This window comes from Symsagittifera roscoffensis, chromosome 3 (assembly GCF_963678635.1).
Source record: "Symsagittifera roscoffensis chromosome 3, txSymRosc1.1, whole genome shotgun sequence".
Classification (NCBI taxonomy): Eukaryota; Metazoa; Xenacoelomorpha; order Acoela; family Convolutidae; genus Symsagittifera; species Symsagittifera roscoffensis.
This window is the reverse complement of record NC_087064.1, coordinates 26,115,918-26,130,044: the sequence shown is the minus strand read 5'-3', so window position 1 is coordinate 26,130,044 and position 14,127 is coordinate 26,115,918. Positions and strand designations below refer to the sequence as shown.

Here is a 14,127-nt window from a genome sequence, read left to right as displayed (position 1 = left end):
GCCGAAGTGTTGGGACCCTTTTCCAAAGTGTTGGGACCCTTCGCTAGTGTGTTGGGACCTTCGCCAAAGTATTGGAATCCTTCACCAAAGTGTTGGGACCCTCCGCTAGAGTACTGAGACCCTTCGTCAGAATATTTGGCCCTTTGCTAAAGTGTTGGCACACTTCGCCAAAGTCTTGGGACCCTTCGCTAAAGTGTTGGGACCCTTCGCTTAAGTGTTGGTACCCTTCGCCAAAGTGTTGTGACCCTTAGCTAGGGTGTTGGGACCCTTCGCGAAAGTCTTGGGAACCTTCGCCAAAGGGTTGGGACCCTTCGCCGAAGTGTTGTGACCCTTCGCTAAAGTGTTGGGACCCTTCGCCAAAGTCTTGGGACCCTTCGCTAAAATGTTGGCACCCTTCACCAAAGTCTTGGGACTCTTCGTCAAAATGTTGGGACCCTTCGCTAAAGTATTGGGCCCTTCGCCAAAGTCTTGGGACCTTTTGCCGAAGTGGTGAGACTCTTCGCTAGAGTGTTGGGACCCTTCGCTAGAGTGTTGGGACCCTTCGCTAAAGTGTTGGCACCCTTCACCAAAGTCTTGGGACTCTTCGCCGAAGTGCCGAGACTCTTCGCTAAAGTATTGGGACTTCGCTAAAGTGTTGGGACCCTTCGCTAAAGTGTTGGGACCCTTCACCAACGTGTTGGAACCCTTCGCCGAAGTGTTGGGACCCTTCGCTAAAGTGTTGGGACACTTCGCTAGAGTGTTGGGGCCCTTCGCTAAAGTGTTGGAACCCTTCGCTAGAGTTAAAGTCGAGATCCTTCGTTAAAGTGATGGGGCCTTCGACAAAGTCTTGGGACCTTTCGCCGAAGTGGTGAGACTCTTCGCTAGAGTGTTGGGACCCTTCGCTAGAGTGTTGGGACCATTAGCTAAAGTGTTGGCACCCTTCACCAAAGTCTTGGGACTCTTCGCCGAAGTGCCGAGACTCTTCGCTAAAGTATTGGGCCCTTCGCTAAAGTGTTGGGACCCTTCACCAACGTGTTGGAACCCTTCGCCGAAGTGTTGGGACCCTTCGCTAAAGTGTTGGGACACTTCGCTAGAGTGTTGGGGCCCTTCGCTAAAGTGTTGGAACCCTTCGCTAGAGTTAAAGTCGAGATCCTTCGTTAAACTGATGGGGCCTTCGACAAAGTGTTGGGACACTTAAATTGCTATCCCAAGGCTCAAGTGTTGGGACGCTTAAAATGATATCCGAGGACTCAAGTGTTCGAACCCTTGAAGTGCTTTCCCAGGACTGAAGTGTTGGGACCCTGAAAACGCTATCCCAGGACTCAAATGTTGGGACCCTTAAAACGCTATCCCTGGACTTAAGTGTTGGGACCCTTCATCAAAGTCTTGGGAAACTTCGCTTAAGTGTTGGGACCCTTCGCTAAAGTGTTGGGATCCTTCGTTAAAGTGTTGGGACCCTTCGCCAAAGTATTGGGACCCTTCGCCGAAGTGATAGGACCCTTCGCTAAAGTGTTGGGACCCTTCGCTAAAGTGTTGCGACCCTTCGCTAAAGCGTTGAGACCTTTCGCTAAAGTGTTGGGACCCTTCGCTAGAGTACTAGAACCCTTCACCCAAGTCTTGGGAAACTTCGCTAAAGTGTTGGGACCCTTCGCTACAGTGTTGGGTCCTTCGTTAAAGTGTTGCGACCCTTCGCCAAAGTGTTGGGTCCCTTCGCTAGAGTGATGGGACCCTTCGCTAAAGTGTTGGGACCCTTCGCTAAAGTGTTGGGACCCTTCGCTAAAGTGTTGGGACCCTTCGCTAAAGTGTTGGGACCCTTCGCTAAAGTGTTGGGACCCTTCGCTAGAGTGTTGAGACTCTTCGCTAAAGTGTGGGACCCTTCGCTGGATTGTTGGGACCCTTCACCATAGTCTTGGAACACTTCGCTAAAGTGTCGGTACCCTTCGCCAAAGTCTTGGTATCTTTCGCTAAAGTGTCACGACCCTTCGCTAAAACGTTGGGAACCTTCGCTAAAGTGTTGAGACCCTTCGCTAAAGTGTAGGGACCCTTCGCTAGAGTGTTGGGACCACTCGCTAAAGCGTTGGGACCCTTCGCTAAAGTGTTGAGACCCTTCGCTAGAGCGTTGAGACTCTTCGCTAAAGTGTGGGACCCTTCGCTAAATTGTTGGTACCCTTCGCTGGATTGTTGGGACCCTTCACCATAGTCTTGGAACACTTCGCTAAAGTGTCGGTACCCTTCGCCAAAGTCTTGGTATCTTTCGCTAAAATGTCACGACCCTTCGCTAAAACGTTGGGAACCTTCGCTAAAGTGTCGGACTCTTCGCTAAAGTGTGGGACCCTTCGCTAAATTGTTGGGACCTTTCGCTGGAGTGTTGGGACCCTTCGCTAGAGTGTTGAGACTCTTCGCTAAAGTGTGGGACCCTTCGCTAAAGTGTTGGAACCTTCGCTAAAGTGTTGGGAACCTTTGCTAGAGTGTGGGACTCTTCGCTAAAGCGTTGGGACTCTTCGCTAAAGCGTTGGGACCTTTCGCTAGAGTGTTGGGACCCCTCGCTAGAGTGTTGGGACTCTTCGCTAAAGTGTGGGACCCTTCGCTAAATTGTTGGGACCTTTCGCTGGAGTGTTGGGACCCCTCGCTAAAGCGTTGGGACCCTTCGCTAAAGAAAGTGTTGGGACCCTTCGCAAGAGCGTTGAGACTCTTCGCTAAAGTTTCGGACTCTTCGCTAAAGTGTGGGACCCTTCGCTAAATTGTTGGGACCTTTCGCTGGAGTGTTGGGACCCTTCGCTAGAGTGTTGAGACTCTTCGCTAAAGTGTGGGACCCTTCGCTAAAGTGCTGGACCCTTCGCCAAAGTCTTGGTATCTTTCGCTGAAGTGTTACGACCCTTCGCTAAAACGTTGGGACCCTTCGCCAAAGTCTTGGTACCTTTCGCTAAAGTCTTGGGACCCTTCGCTAATTTGTTGGGTTCCTTAGCTAGGGTGTTGGGACCCTTCGCCAAAGTCTTGGGAACCTTCGCCAAAGGGTTGGGACCCTTCGCCGAAGTGTTGTGACCCTTAGCTACAGTGTTGGGACCCTTCGTCAAAGTATTGGAACCCTTAGTTCAGGTGTTCGGACCCTTCGCTGGAGTGTTGGGACCCTTCACCATAGTCTTGGAACACTTCGCTAAAGTGTCGGTACCCTTCGCTAAAGTGTTGGGAACCTTCGCTAAAGTGTTGAGACCCTTCGCTAAAGTGTTGGGACCCTTCGCTAGAGTGTTGGGACCCTCGCTAAAGTGTAGGACCCTTCGCTAAAGTGTTGGAACCTTCGCTAAAGTGTTGGGACCCTTCGCTAAAGTGTTGGGACCCCTCGCTAAAGCGTTGGGACCCTTTGCTAAAGTGTTGGGAACCTTTGCTAGAGTGTTGGGACTCTTCGCTAAATGCCTTGGGACCCTTCGCTAAAGTGTTGGGACTCTTCGCTAAATGCCTTGGGACCCTTCGCTAAAGTGTGGGACCCTTCGCTAAATTGTTGGGACCTTTCGCTGGAGTGTTGGGACCCCTCGCTAAAGTGTTGGGACCCTTCACCATAGTCTTGGAACACTTCGCTAAAGTGTTGGGTCCTTCGCAAAAGTGTTGGGATTCTTCGCTAAAGTGTTGGTACCCTTCGCTTAAGTGTTGGGACCCTTCGAAAAAGTGTTGGGACCCTTAAAGTGCTATCTCAGGACTGAAGTGTTGGGACCCTTTGCCAAAGTCTTGGGAAACTTCGCTAAAGTGTTGGGACCTTCGCTTGAGTGTTGGGACCCTTCGACAAAGTGTTATGACCCTTCGAGAAAGTGTTGGGACCCTTCGAGAAATTGTTGGGACCCTTCGAGAAAGTGTTAGGACCCTTAAATTGCTATCCCGGGGCTCAAGTGTTGGGACTCTTAAATTGCTATCCCAGGGCTCAAGTGTTGGGGCCTTCGCTAAAATTTTGGACCCTTCGCTAGAGTGTTGGGAAACTTCGCTAAAGTGTGGGACGGTTCGCTAGAGTGTTGGGACTCTTCGCTAAAGTGTGGGATCCTTCGCTTAAGTGTTGGGACCCTTCGCGAAAGTGTTGGGACCCTTGATACGCTATCCCAGGACTCAAGTGTTGGGACCCTTAAAATGCTATCCCTGGACTTAAGTGTGGGGACACTTCACCAATGTCTTGGGAAACTTCGCTAAAATGTTGGGACCCTTCGCGAAAGTGTTGGGATCCTTCGCTAAATTGTTGGGACCCTTCGCCAAAGTATTGGGATCTTTCGATAAGGTGTTGGGACCTTCGCTAAAGTGTTGGGTTCCTTCGCTAGAGTGTTGGGAACCTTCGCCGAAGTCTTGGGCCCTTCGCCAAAGTCTTGAGAAATTTCGCTAAAGGGTTGGGATCCTTCGCTAAAGTGTTGAGATCTATCGCTAAAGTGTTGGGAACCTTCGCCGAAGCATTGGGCACTTCGCCAACGCTTTGGGACCCTTCGCCAAAGTGATGGATCCTTCGCTAAAGTGTTGGGACCCTTCGCTAAAGTATTGAGAAACTTCGCTAGAATATTGGGACCCTTCGCTAAAGCATTGGCACACTTCGCCAAAGTCTTGGGACCCTTTTCTAAAGTGTTGGGACCCTTCGCCAAAGTGTTGGGACCCTTCGCCAAAGTGTGGGATCCTTCGCTTAAGTGTTGGGAACTTCGCTAAAATCTTGGGACCCTTGATACGCTATCCCAGGACTCAAGTGTTGGGACCCTTAAAATGCTATCCCTGGACTTAAGTGTTAGGACACTTCACCAATGTCTTGGGAAACTTCGCTAAAATGTTGGGACCCTTCGCGAAAGTGTTGGGATCCTTCGCTAAATTGTTGGGACCCTAGAGGGAATATTGGGACCCTTCGCTAAAGCATTGGCACACTTCGCCAAAGTCTTGGAACCCTTCTCTAAAGTGTTGGGACCCTTCGCCAAAGTGTTGGGACCCTTCGCCAAAGTGTTGAGACCCTTCGCCTAAGTCTTGGGAAACTTCGCTAAAATGTTGGGACCCTTCGCGAAAGTGTTGGGATCCTTCGCTAAATTGTTGGGACCCTTCGCCAAAGTATTGGGATCTTTCGATAAGGTGTTGGGACCTTCGCTAAAGTGTTGGGTTCCTTCGCTAGAGTGTTGGGAACCTTCGCCGAAGTCTTGGGCCCTTCGCCAAAGTCTTGAGAAATTTCGCTAAAGGGTTGGGATCCTTCGCTAAAGTGTTGAGATCTATCGCTAAAGTGTTGGGAACCTTCGCCGAAGCATTGGGCACTTCGCCAACGCTTTGGGACCCTTCGCCAAAGTGATGGATCCTTCGCTAAAGTGTTGGGACCCTTCGCTAAAGTATTGAGAAACTTCGCTAGAATATTGGGACCCTTCGCTAAAGCATTGGCACACTTCGCCAAAGTCTTGGGACCCTTTTCTAAAGTGTTGGGACCCTTCGCCAAAGTGTTGGGACCCTTCGCCAAAGTGTGGGATCCTTCGCTTAAGTGTTGGGAACTTCGCTAAAATCTTGGGACCCTTGATACGCTATCCCAGGACTCAAGTGTTGGGACCCTTAAAATGCTATCCCTGGACTTAAGTGTTAGGACACTTCACCAATGTCTTGGGAAACTTCGCTAAAATGTTGGGACCCTTCGCGAAAGTGTTGGGATCCTTCGCTAAATTGTTGGGACCCTAGAGGGAATATTGGGACCCTTCGCTAAAGCATTGGCACACTTCGCCAAAGTCTTGGAACCCTTCTCTAAAGTGTTGGGACCCTTCGCCAAAGTGTTGGGACCCTTCGCCAAAGTGTTGAGACCCTTCGCCTAAGTCTTGGGAAACTTCGCTAAAATGTTGGGACCCTTCGCGAAAGTGTTGGGATCCTTCGCTAAATTGTTGGGACCCTTCGCCAAAGTATTGGGATCCTTCAATAAGGTGTTGGGTACCTTCGCTAGAGTGTTGGGGCTCTTCGCTAAAGTGTGGGACCCTTCGCTTAAGTGTTGGGACCCTTCGAAAAAGTGTTGGGACCCTTAAAATGCTATCCCAGGACTGAAGTGTTGGGACTCTTTGCCAAAGTCTTGGGAAACTTCGCTAAAGTGTTGGGACCTTCGCTTGAGTGTTGGGACCCTTCGCTAAAGTCTTGGTACCCTTCGACAAAGTGTTGGGACCCTTCGACAAGGTGTTAGGACCCTTCGAGAAAGTGTTGGGACCCTTCGAGAAAGTGTTGGGACCCTTAAATTGCTATCCCAGGGCTCAAGTGTTGGGACTCTTAAATTGCTATCCCAGGGCTCAAGTGTTGGGACCCTTCGCTAAAATTTTGGACCCTTCGCTAGAGTGTTGGGACCCCTCGCTAAAGCGTTGGGACCCTTCGCTAAAGTGTTGGGACTCTTCGCTAAAGTGTGGGACCGTTCGCTAGAGTGTTGGGACTCTTCGCTAAAGTGTGGGACCCTTCGCTTAAGTCAACTCGTGCTGGATAATTATGGTAAAATTGCGAATAGCAATTTCACTTTCGTTTTACTAGCAATTTTCCCGCGGTTGTCACTCGAGTCTTCTGAATGCTTGTTTTCGTATTTTCAGTTGTCGCAAAAAACTTGAGCATGATAGGCTCAACTCGATATTTTGAAAAAAAATTTTCCTCCCCAAAATCAAGATTGAACGTTCAGCTCAAGATCGATGTCCTCAGTTGCGCCCTATTTGTTTCCATAGCCTTATCAAATTGCTTCCAGCTAGATGTACTCCTTCCGGCTCTTGGTTAAAGGCCTTATTTAGAGCATCCGCTCGGCACGGAGTGTTTTCGTTAACGGGTCAGACGATCATGATGCTAAAGGATAACACTCAGGAGCGCCATAAGAATATATACGTAACGTTCGTTCGGAAGTACATACAGACGGAAAATAAAGCTAGGTTATGAAACGACTGACTAGTGGCTAAACACCACTTCACATGCTTTTAATCTTCTTTACCGAAGCCAGGCAGTTCAATGTGTGGTCCTCGTAACATCGGGTTGACGAAGTCGTTACAACTGAAAGGCTATCGGCCAACCGCTTAAATTATCCAAGTTACATACAAGAATAGTGAGCTCATGGACTAAAGAAATTAAAAATAAGGAACGATACCACCCGAGCTCAGTAGGTCCAGCGGTACACTGCAAGACTCTACAAGCCAGTTCGAGTTTTTTCTTTCCTACCAGAAAGCCAATTGTCACTCCTGTCTCTGAAAATTTTCAAAGGGCGCTCCACAAGCTGTCACATACGTCAAACATACATATCTATTTAATTTGATTATAACAACCAATCAGTAGCCTAATTGTTGTGATAAACTTGTTGTGATAAATTGTTGTGATAAATTTGTTGTGATAAATTTAGCCTAATTGTTGTGATAAATTTAGCCTAATTGTTCTGATAAACTTATTAAATAGATTTGTGATGTTTGATGTTTGTGCCTGTATGTGGAGCGCCCTCTGAGGGATTTTAGAGACAGGTCTGTCAAGTGGCTTTCTGTGGGGAGGTGGGGAACTGGAACCGGCTTGAGGAGTCTGGTGGTGCGGCGCTGGACCAACTGAGCTCGGGTGAGATTGTTCCTTGTTTTTGATTTTTATAATTCGATTTTAAAATTTAAATTAATTTAGTTGTCTTTTTTTATTTGCTGATTTGTAAAATTCCCACTAACCGCTTATCATGGGTTAGTTCAGTTCCCTAAAGTCCAGTCAAAATCCTTTTTTTTTACCTTTATGCTGCGTCAAGATCAGGAAAAACAACAAAGAGTGTACAAGCAAAGATTGCTTAAAACCTTGAGGACTGATAAATTGGATTAGATGTGATTGTTGTTCTAGTTGGTATCATATCAGTTGTGTAAATATTTCTCTTAGCGACTCTAAGAAAACCCAATGTGTTCTTTATGCGTTGATGTAAAATCTGTTAATATAGCAACAATAGGTAATGATTTAGTGCTAGACAATTATGTTATTACAGCCATCTCAAATGTCCGAGTACTCAAGAGAGTACCAAAAAACTCGCGTGTTCCCTTGGCGGAAAGTCTGTCGGACAAATTAAGTGACATCGTCTACACTGTAGAAGATGTTACAAAATGGCTAATTTTTTTAACGTCGTTCTTGTTTTTTTGGAGCAACCGAAAAGAAGTGGACGCAAACAGACCACAAGCATGAGCTCTTTGATAAATAAAAAAATTCGAGCAAATGACGTATCACTTCCAAAACCCCATCCCCAAGTTTCAAGCCCGCCTCTGAGTGACCTCGAGCAGAGAATAAAGTTAATAAGTAGTAAGCTCGATGAAGGAAATGTAAAGGGAGGAATAAGGCTTGCTGCTTCGGATGACAAAATAGCTCCTTTTTCAACTGATAACTATCCAAAATTGTTGTCTAAGCACCCGCAGCGAGCCAAATTTGCAGCTCCAAATCCAGAAAAGTTGGATAGTTTTTTCGTAACCAATTTTGACCTATACAAAGCGATAAAGTCCTTTCCAAACGGATCAGCAGCAGGTCCTGATAAAATAGTTCCTCAAATTTTTAAAGATCTTGTTAGTTAGTCGAATGGCAGTGCAGGACTTAATTTTCTGAAATTGCTTACTAAGCTGATAAACCTCATTGGAGATGGCAAAATACCCAAACCACCAAGACCTTTCGTTTTTGGCGCAAAGCTTATCGCCCTCATAAAGATAGACGGAGGGTTGAGACCGATTGCCATAGGCAACACGCTGAGACGTATCGCGTCTACATGCGCTGGAAGCAAGGCCCTCTCCAAGCGACAAAATTTTTTCGGAAACGTACAGGTAGGATGCGGTACCAAACGAGGAGCAGAAATAGCTGCGCACTCGTTTCGAAACCTAATTGAACGCGACGACAATTCAAAATGCACTGTTCTTTTAAAAGTAGATTTTAAGAATGCCTGTAACTCTTTAAACAGAGAAACAATGCTGAATCATGTTTATTCAAATCGCCCCCAATTGTATAATTACAACCATTGGGCGTATGGTAAACCTAGTTACCCTTTTTACGGAAGCTCTGTCATAATGTCAGAAGACGGAATTCAGCAAGTTGATCCTGAAGCCCCAACCCTTTTGCGGAAACAATTCATATACTAGTCAAACAGTTGGAGTCGAAAATTAACATCTGGTATTTAGATGATGGGAATTTAGCTGACGACTATAAGGTAGTACTCCGGGACCTTAAAAACATTCTGAAATGAGAACAAATTTACGGCCTGAGCTTAAACACTGAGAAGTGTGAACGTTGTTTTTTGGGACAGACTACTAGTACACAGTATAATTCAATTTTGACACCATTTCGAAAAATATGCCCCAAAATAAAAATAAAAACAAAAAAAGAACTCCTCATTTTAGGATCTCCAATCGGCAAACTTTGCCGAAAAGAATTGCTCGACGAAAAAATTGAGGAGCTTGAAAAAATCTCGGATGTCATTGACAAACTAGACAAACATTATGGTGTTTACCTCCTGAAAAGTTGTTTTAGCATGCCAAAACTCCTATATTTTTTGCGTACGACCCTTTGTTTTTTGCAAAATATTTTTGGAACGCTAAGATAAATTAAAGAAATTCGTTATGCAAGGTCACTTACGTGAAAATGGATGATAACCAGTTTTTACAAGCTGTTCTCCCGGCAGCCAAAGGTGGCTTGGGCGTTTCGTCCGCTCGTCTACTCGCTTTACCGGCTTTCTTAGCCTCAGCAGTAGGAGCGAAAGATGCCTTGAGCGAAATCTTTGGTTTGGAGCATGTGGATGGAACCTAAGATGATGCGCTTAAACGGTGGTTTGACCTTGGAACAATTGAAATGGCTCCGGAAAATGAAATCCAAAAAAATTGTACAGAGCCAATTTTTGACAGCGAAATTGCAGACTTGATTTTTGCGACTCGAACCAACGGACATAAAAAGGTTCAACGCGTTCCAAGATAGATTTGGCTCCCAATGGTTGAACGTCATCCCGTGCAAAAATTTAAGGTTAAAACTGTCGAACCAACAACTCAGAATTGCGATAGGACTTCGATTAGGATCAAAAATATGCGAATGGCATAAATGCGTGTGCGGAAAAGACGTTACCGAGGATGGTTGGCATAGTCTTTCTTGCCTCAAAAGTGCAGGGAGATTCTCTAGGTATTCAAACCTGAATGCCCTTATAAAGCAGAGTCTATCATCATCTCACATTCCGTCTGTTTTAGAACCACGACACCTCTACAGGACCGATCAGAAGCGACCAGACGGTTTCACGCTCGTTCCATGGGCTGATGGTAAGCAGCTCTTGTGGGATGTAACGGTAGTAGACTCCTTAGCTCCTTGTAGGATTAATGCCGGGTCTGTTTGTAACCCTGGTACGGCTGCCGGTGAAGCGGAACAGCGAAAAATTGACAAGTATAAAGATCTTGTAAATGATGGATATCTTTTTCAACCGCTAGCTTTTGAAATTCAGGGCGCGGCCGGCGCCTGCACAGAAGTTTTTTTGAGCAAGCTTTGTAAGAACCTAAGCATATGCACTGAGGAACCCAGAGCAGGCAGCTTTTTAAAACAGAGAATCTCCCTGGCAATACAGATAGCGAACGCCGCTTGCGTACTCGGAACAATAAAAGACAAAATAATTTTCGACGAAATTTTTTACTTGTAACACTTGTATATTATATTATCTCGTGTCGAGTTGCGTGTTCTTATTTTAATTGAAAAGGACTTAAACACTTGTCATCTTCTTTTATCATTATCACTTCCATATCTAGAAAATTCCAAGGATTTTGACTGGAATACATGATAAAGGGACTCATGACTGTAACCTCGGTTACTATGATACTTTTGACCTTCTGATTGCCTTTTGAAAATCAGTAGATTTTAGTTAACACATCTACTTTTCCTTGATGAATTATTATCGCGTTGGTTCTGCCTCCACGCTGAGTATGGGTTGACTTTTTGAGTATCTGTAGTTCGTTTTCTTCTATAATTGTGGGTTAATAGCTTCTCAATATCGTTATATTAGTTAATCCTGAAATCTCTCGATTCTGATCTATTGACTGGACGATTTTGGCGGTTTTTGGTATATCCTCTGGACAATTTTGGCGTTTTTTGAAAATCACAAAACTTGTTAACGATACCCAACAGTCGATTGTTGTTGTCGTTGAGCCCCTTCTTGTTGCTCCTTGTACTGCTTGCCGGATCGGTCTTCACCCAAGACCCTTCCGAATTGAGCGCAAATCAGCTGACCCTTCCGGATTGAGCGCAATTTATCATTAACGTGCTTAAATGCTCAAATAACCCTACAGTACAAGCCTCACAAACGGGCTACAAAACTGATCGTAACGATCCTGACTGATATAAATGCTTGTAACAACAATATATCTATCAACAACAAACGGGGGGGTTGGATCACATCTTGTCTGGGGGGATGATTTCTACTGATTTTTTACTTTTTTTACTGTTTTTGGTTTTTTTCGGTTATTTTTTATGTTTTTTGTTTTTCTTAGGTACTATACTACTTTTTGTTTGGTTTTACTTATATCTTTAAGTGTTTTTGGTCACCAACCACTCGGGGGACGAGGGGACGGCCAATCCCCCCACCCTTCCTGGTTCGTGAATTTTCGGTCTTAACTAGGTTAAAAAACTATTCACGGCAATCCGGAAGGCCTCCGCGTTCCGAACTACCCTTCCGCCCCGGCGGTTTAGGCCTATTAAGGGCGTTATTGTGAGCATCCGCTCGGCGCGGAGTGCTCGTTAACGGTTCTGTCGGTCATGATGTTAAAAAGAATAACACCCAGGAGCGCCATAAAAACATACATGTAACATTCGCCCGGAAGATACATATCGACGGATAACAAAACTAAGTCTTAAGACGACTGGCTAGCGTCTAAACAGAGCTTTGCATGCTTTTCACCGTCTCTACCAAGCCAGTACTTTTCGGTGGTCTTTCCAACATCGGGTCGACAAAAACGTTACTGTTCTCCGGCTTCGACCAGAACGCTCAAATTAACTTAATTACATGCAAATAGTGAGCTCATGGCTGGGTCTCAGTATCCCCAGACCACGAGGTCACTCCTAAAAACAGGGCTACTACTTATTATATTACTATTGTTTTTGTTCAGTAGATAAAAATCATCATCTCCATCGAAGATGGATCAACCCTTTCCCCCCAACTCTTAGCACCTCATCCTTGTCAAAACTAATCCAAATATCAATTAAATTCAAGTAAGGACATGACAGGATGCTAAAAGTTCACACGAGTCAATAAAAGTTTTCCGTCCCGAGACCCTTCCGAATTCTTGAATCCGGTGAATCAAGCTCCTTAAGTTCGATTTCACGATAACACGGAAGGCTGGTTTCCACCCTTCACCGTTGCTCGCAACGGCCTAGCAACTATTGTAGCAGCACAATAGTTGCAACTCGGAACGTTCTCTGTAATTCGTTGTCGTTTTCTTCAATTTCGATTTCTTCAATTTCGATAAAGTTGTTCTCGTCAGCGCAACTAACGTTGTTGTTTTTCTTCTCTCGTTTCTTGTTAAAATAGCCGTTTCAGCATTTCTCAGAAATGTGACGTCATCATTCGAATTTTTGAAATTTTAAAATACTAAAATACTCCAGCCCTCACCGTTTGGCTAAACGTTCCAATAACGCCCTTAGTTCTTAAAAACCACCAATCCGGAAGGCTTACTGCTAAAATTCCGAATTCTGCAGAGATTGCATTTTGGCCATTCTGGTCGAATGTCACATACTCCCCGGACAGTCCGGTCAATGTCCTCATTGAATCGCGCAATGTTCGTAAAATGGTTACAGTGTCATCGAACAGAATTTACAAAATGCACGAAATTACTTTTATCCACGTCACATCGACTCACTGCAGAATATAAATGGCATCATACTACATCACTATAGCCTTCAAATTCTTTCATTAATCTGCACATTAAGGATATGACTTAAGATAAAACATATTTTCTGACTTCCATTGTCAATGTCCCGATTAAAACTTTTTCTCTTAGATTTAAAAGGTGTTGGCTTGCAGGACAGTCCTGCCAACCAACAAGCTAAAATTATCCTACTATGCTCCTTCCCTTCGGAAATCTTCCTTGTTTATTGTCCTGAATATTAAAACTAAGAAACTTTGTGGTTAGAAAGAACAATGCAACAACCTCCCTCCTCAAGAAGTTACTCAAGTTTTTCATGTCACCACAAAGTGATCAGTCTTCCTAAGTGATTAAAAACAATCATGCAGGCTGGAATATTTAAATATACTCTTCCCTTAAGCCTTTCTAAATAAATAATAAGTGTCTCTAAAGCCACTTCTGCTAAAATCAAAATGCAAATTTATAAATGCAACAATTTCAAAACTCAACAAAATGTTTCAGTTTTCAATTACAACTTGGTTGCTTGGTTTCTCCCTTGAGTTTTTCACACACATAAAACAATTCTGAGTTTTAAGTTTTCTTCATCACTCCTTTGTTCTCTTCTTTTTTCGTCGTTTAGAAGTTCTAAAACTTCTAAATTCTTCTAATTCTCTTTCTTGTTGCCTCTTGTTTTCTCGACCATGCATCAATGTTCCATTTCTTCCTGTGATACTGACTCCGCACTTTCGGTTTCCGTGTCTTGTAGCACATCATTGGCTATCCTGACGCTGTTGGAAGCCGTCCTCCAACACTTCTGCTCTTCTACCCTCTGTTTACAGCAAGGTAGGGGATCCACGTTGGATTCTCTGTTTCTGCAGAAACTGTTGTGGAGACACAACGTCACGTTTCTCTCCAAATCTTCTTTCAGCATCTCTGCCTTCTCATTTCCACTACGCTCACTCGTTCTGGAAACTCTTTTCACGGCGGTGGCCACTGCATTCCGATGAGTCACGAGAGCTCGCTTGAAAGCTCCTGCCCCAATGTCCAGCTGATATTCACTGTACACCCTGCCGTGCTTCGACATATGCTTTTTCGCATACTCGTACAACCATGCAGTCATGTTGGCTCTGAACCATGGCATCAATCGTTTTCTCGCCCATATCTTCTTCACTTCCATCGGAATGTTTAGAACTTTGCACATTGTCTCAAAAAGATCTAAATCTTTTAGACAATCTAATTTCCGCAATTGTTCTCTCGTCGGTGCCTCCTGTCTATTATTTTCTCTCACATGAGCTTCCAGCCATCGTATCGCCATCATAACTCCCACTATCACTATTGTTACGGGCTGTGATGAATCTGG

General features: G+C 45.0%; 2 protein-coding genes across 2 annotated transcripts in view; both read left to right on the top strand.

The window, feature by feature from the left end:
- Positions 1 to 7,340: 7,340 nt before the first annotated feature.
- LOC134842166 (uncharacterized) overlaps positions 7,341 to 14,127 on the top strand; it is a 409,681-nt gene continuing 402,894 nt past the window's right edge. Inside the window, exon 1 of the mRNA XM_063858380.1 lies at positions 7,341 to 7,362. The gene's annotated coding sequence lies outside the window, so the exon portion shown is untranslated. The remainder of the gene's footprint in view (positions 7,363 to 14,127) is intronic.
- Positions 7,347 to 14,127, top strand: part of LOC134842165 (uncharacterized) — a 423,659-nt gene continuing 416,878 nt past the window's right edge. Inside the window, exon 1 of the mRNA XM_063858379.1 lies at positions 7,347 to 7,361. The gene's annotated coding sequence lies outside the window, so the exon portion shown is untranslated. The remainder of the gene's footprint in view (positions 7,362 to 14,127) is intronic.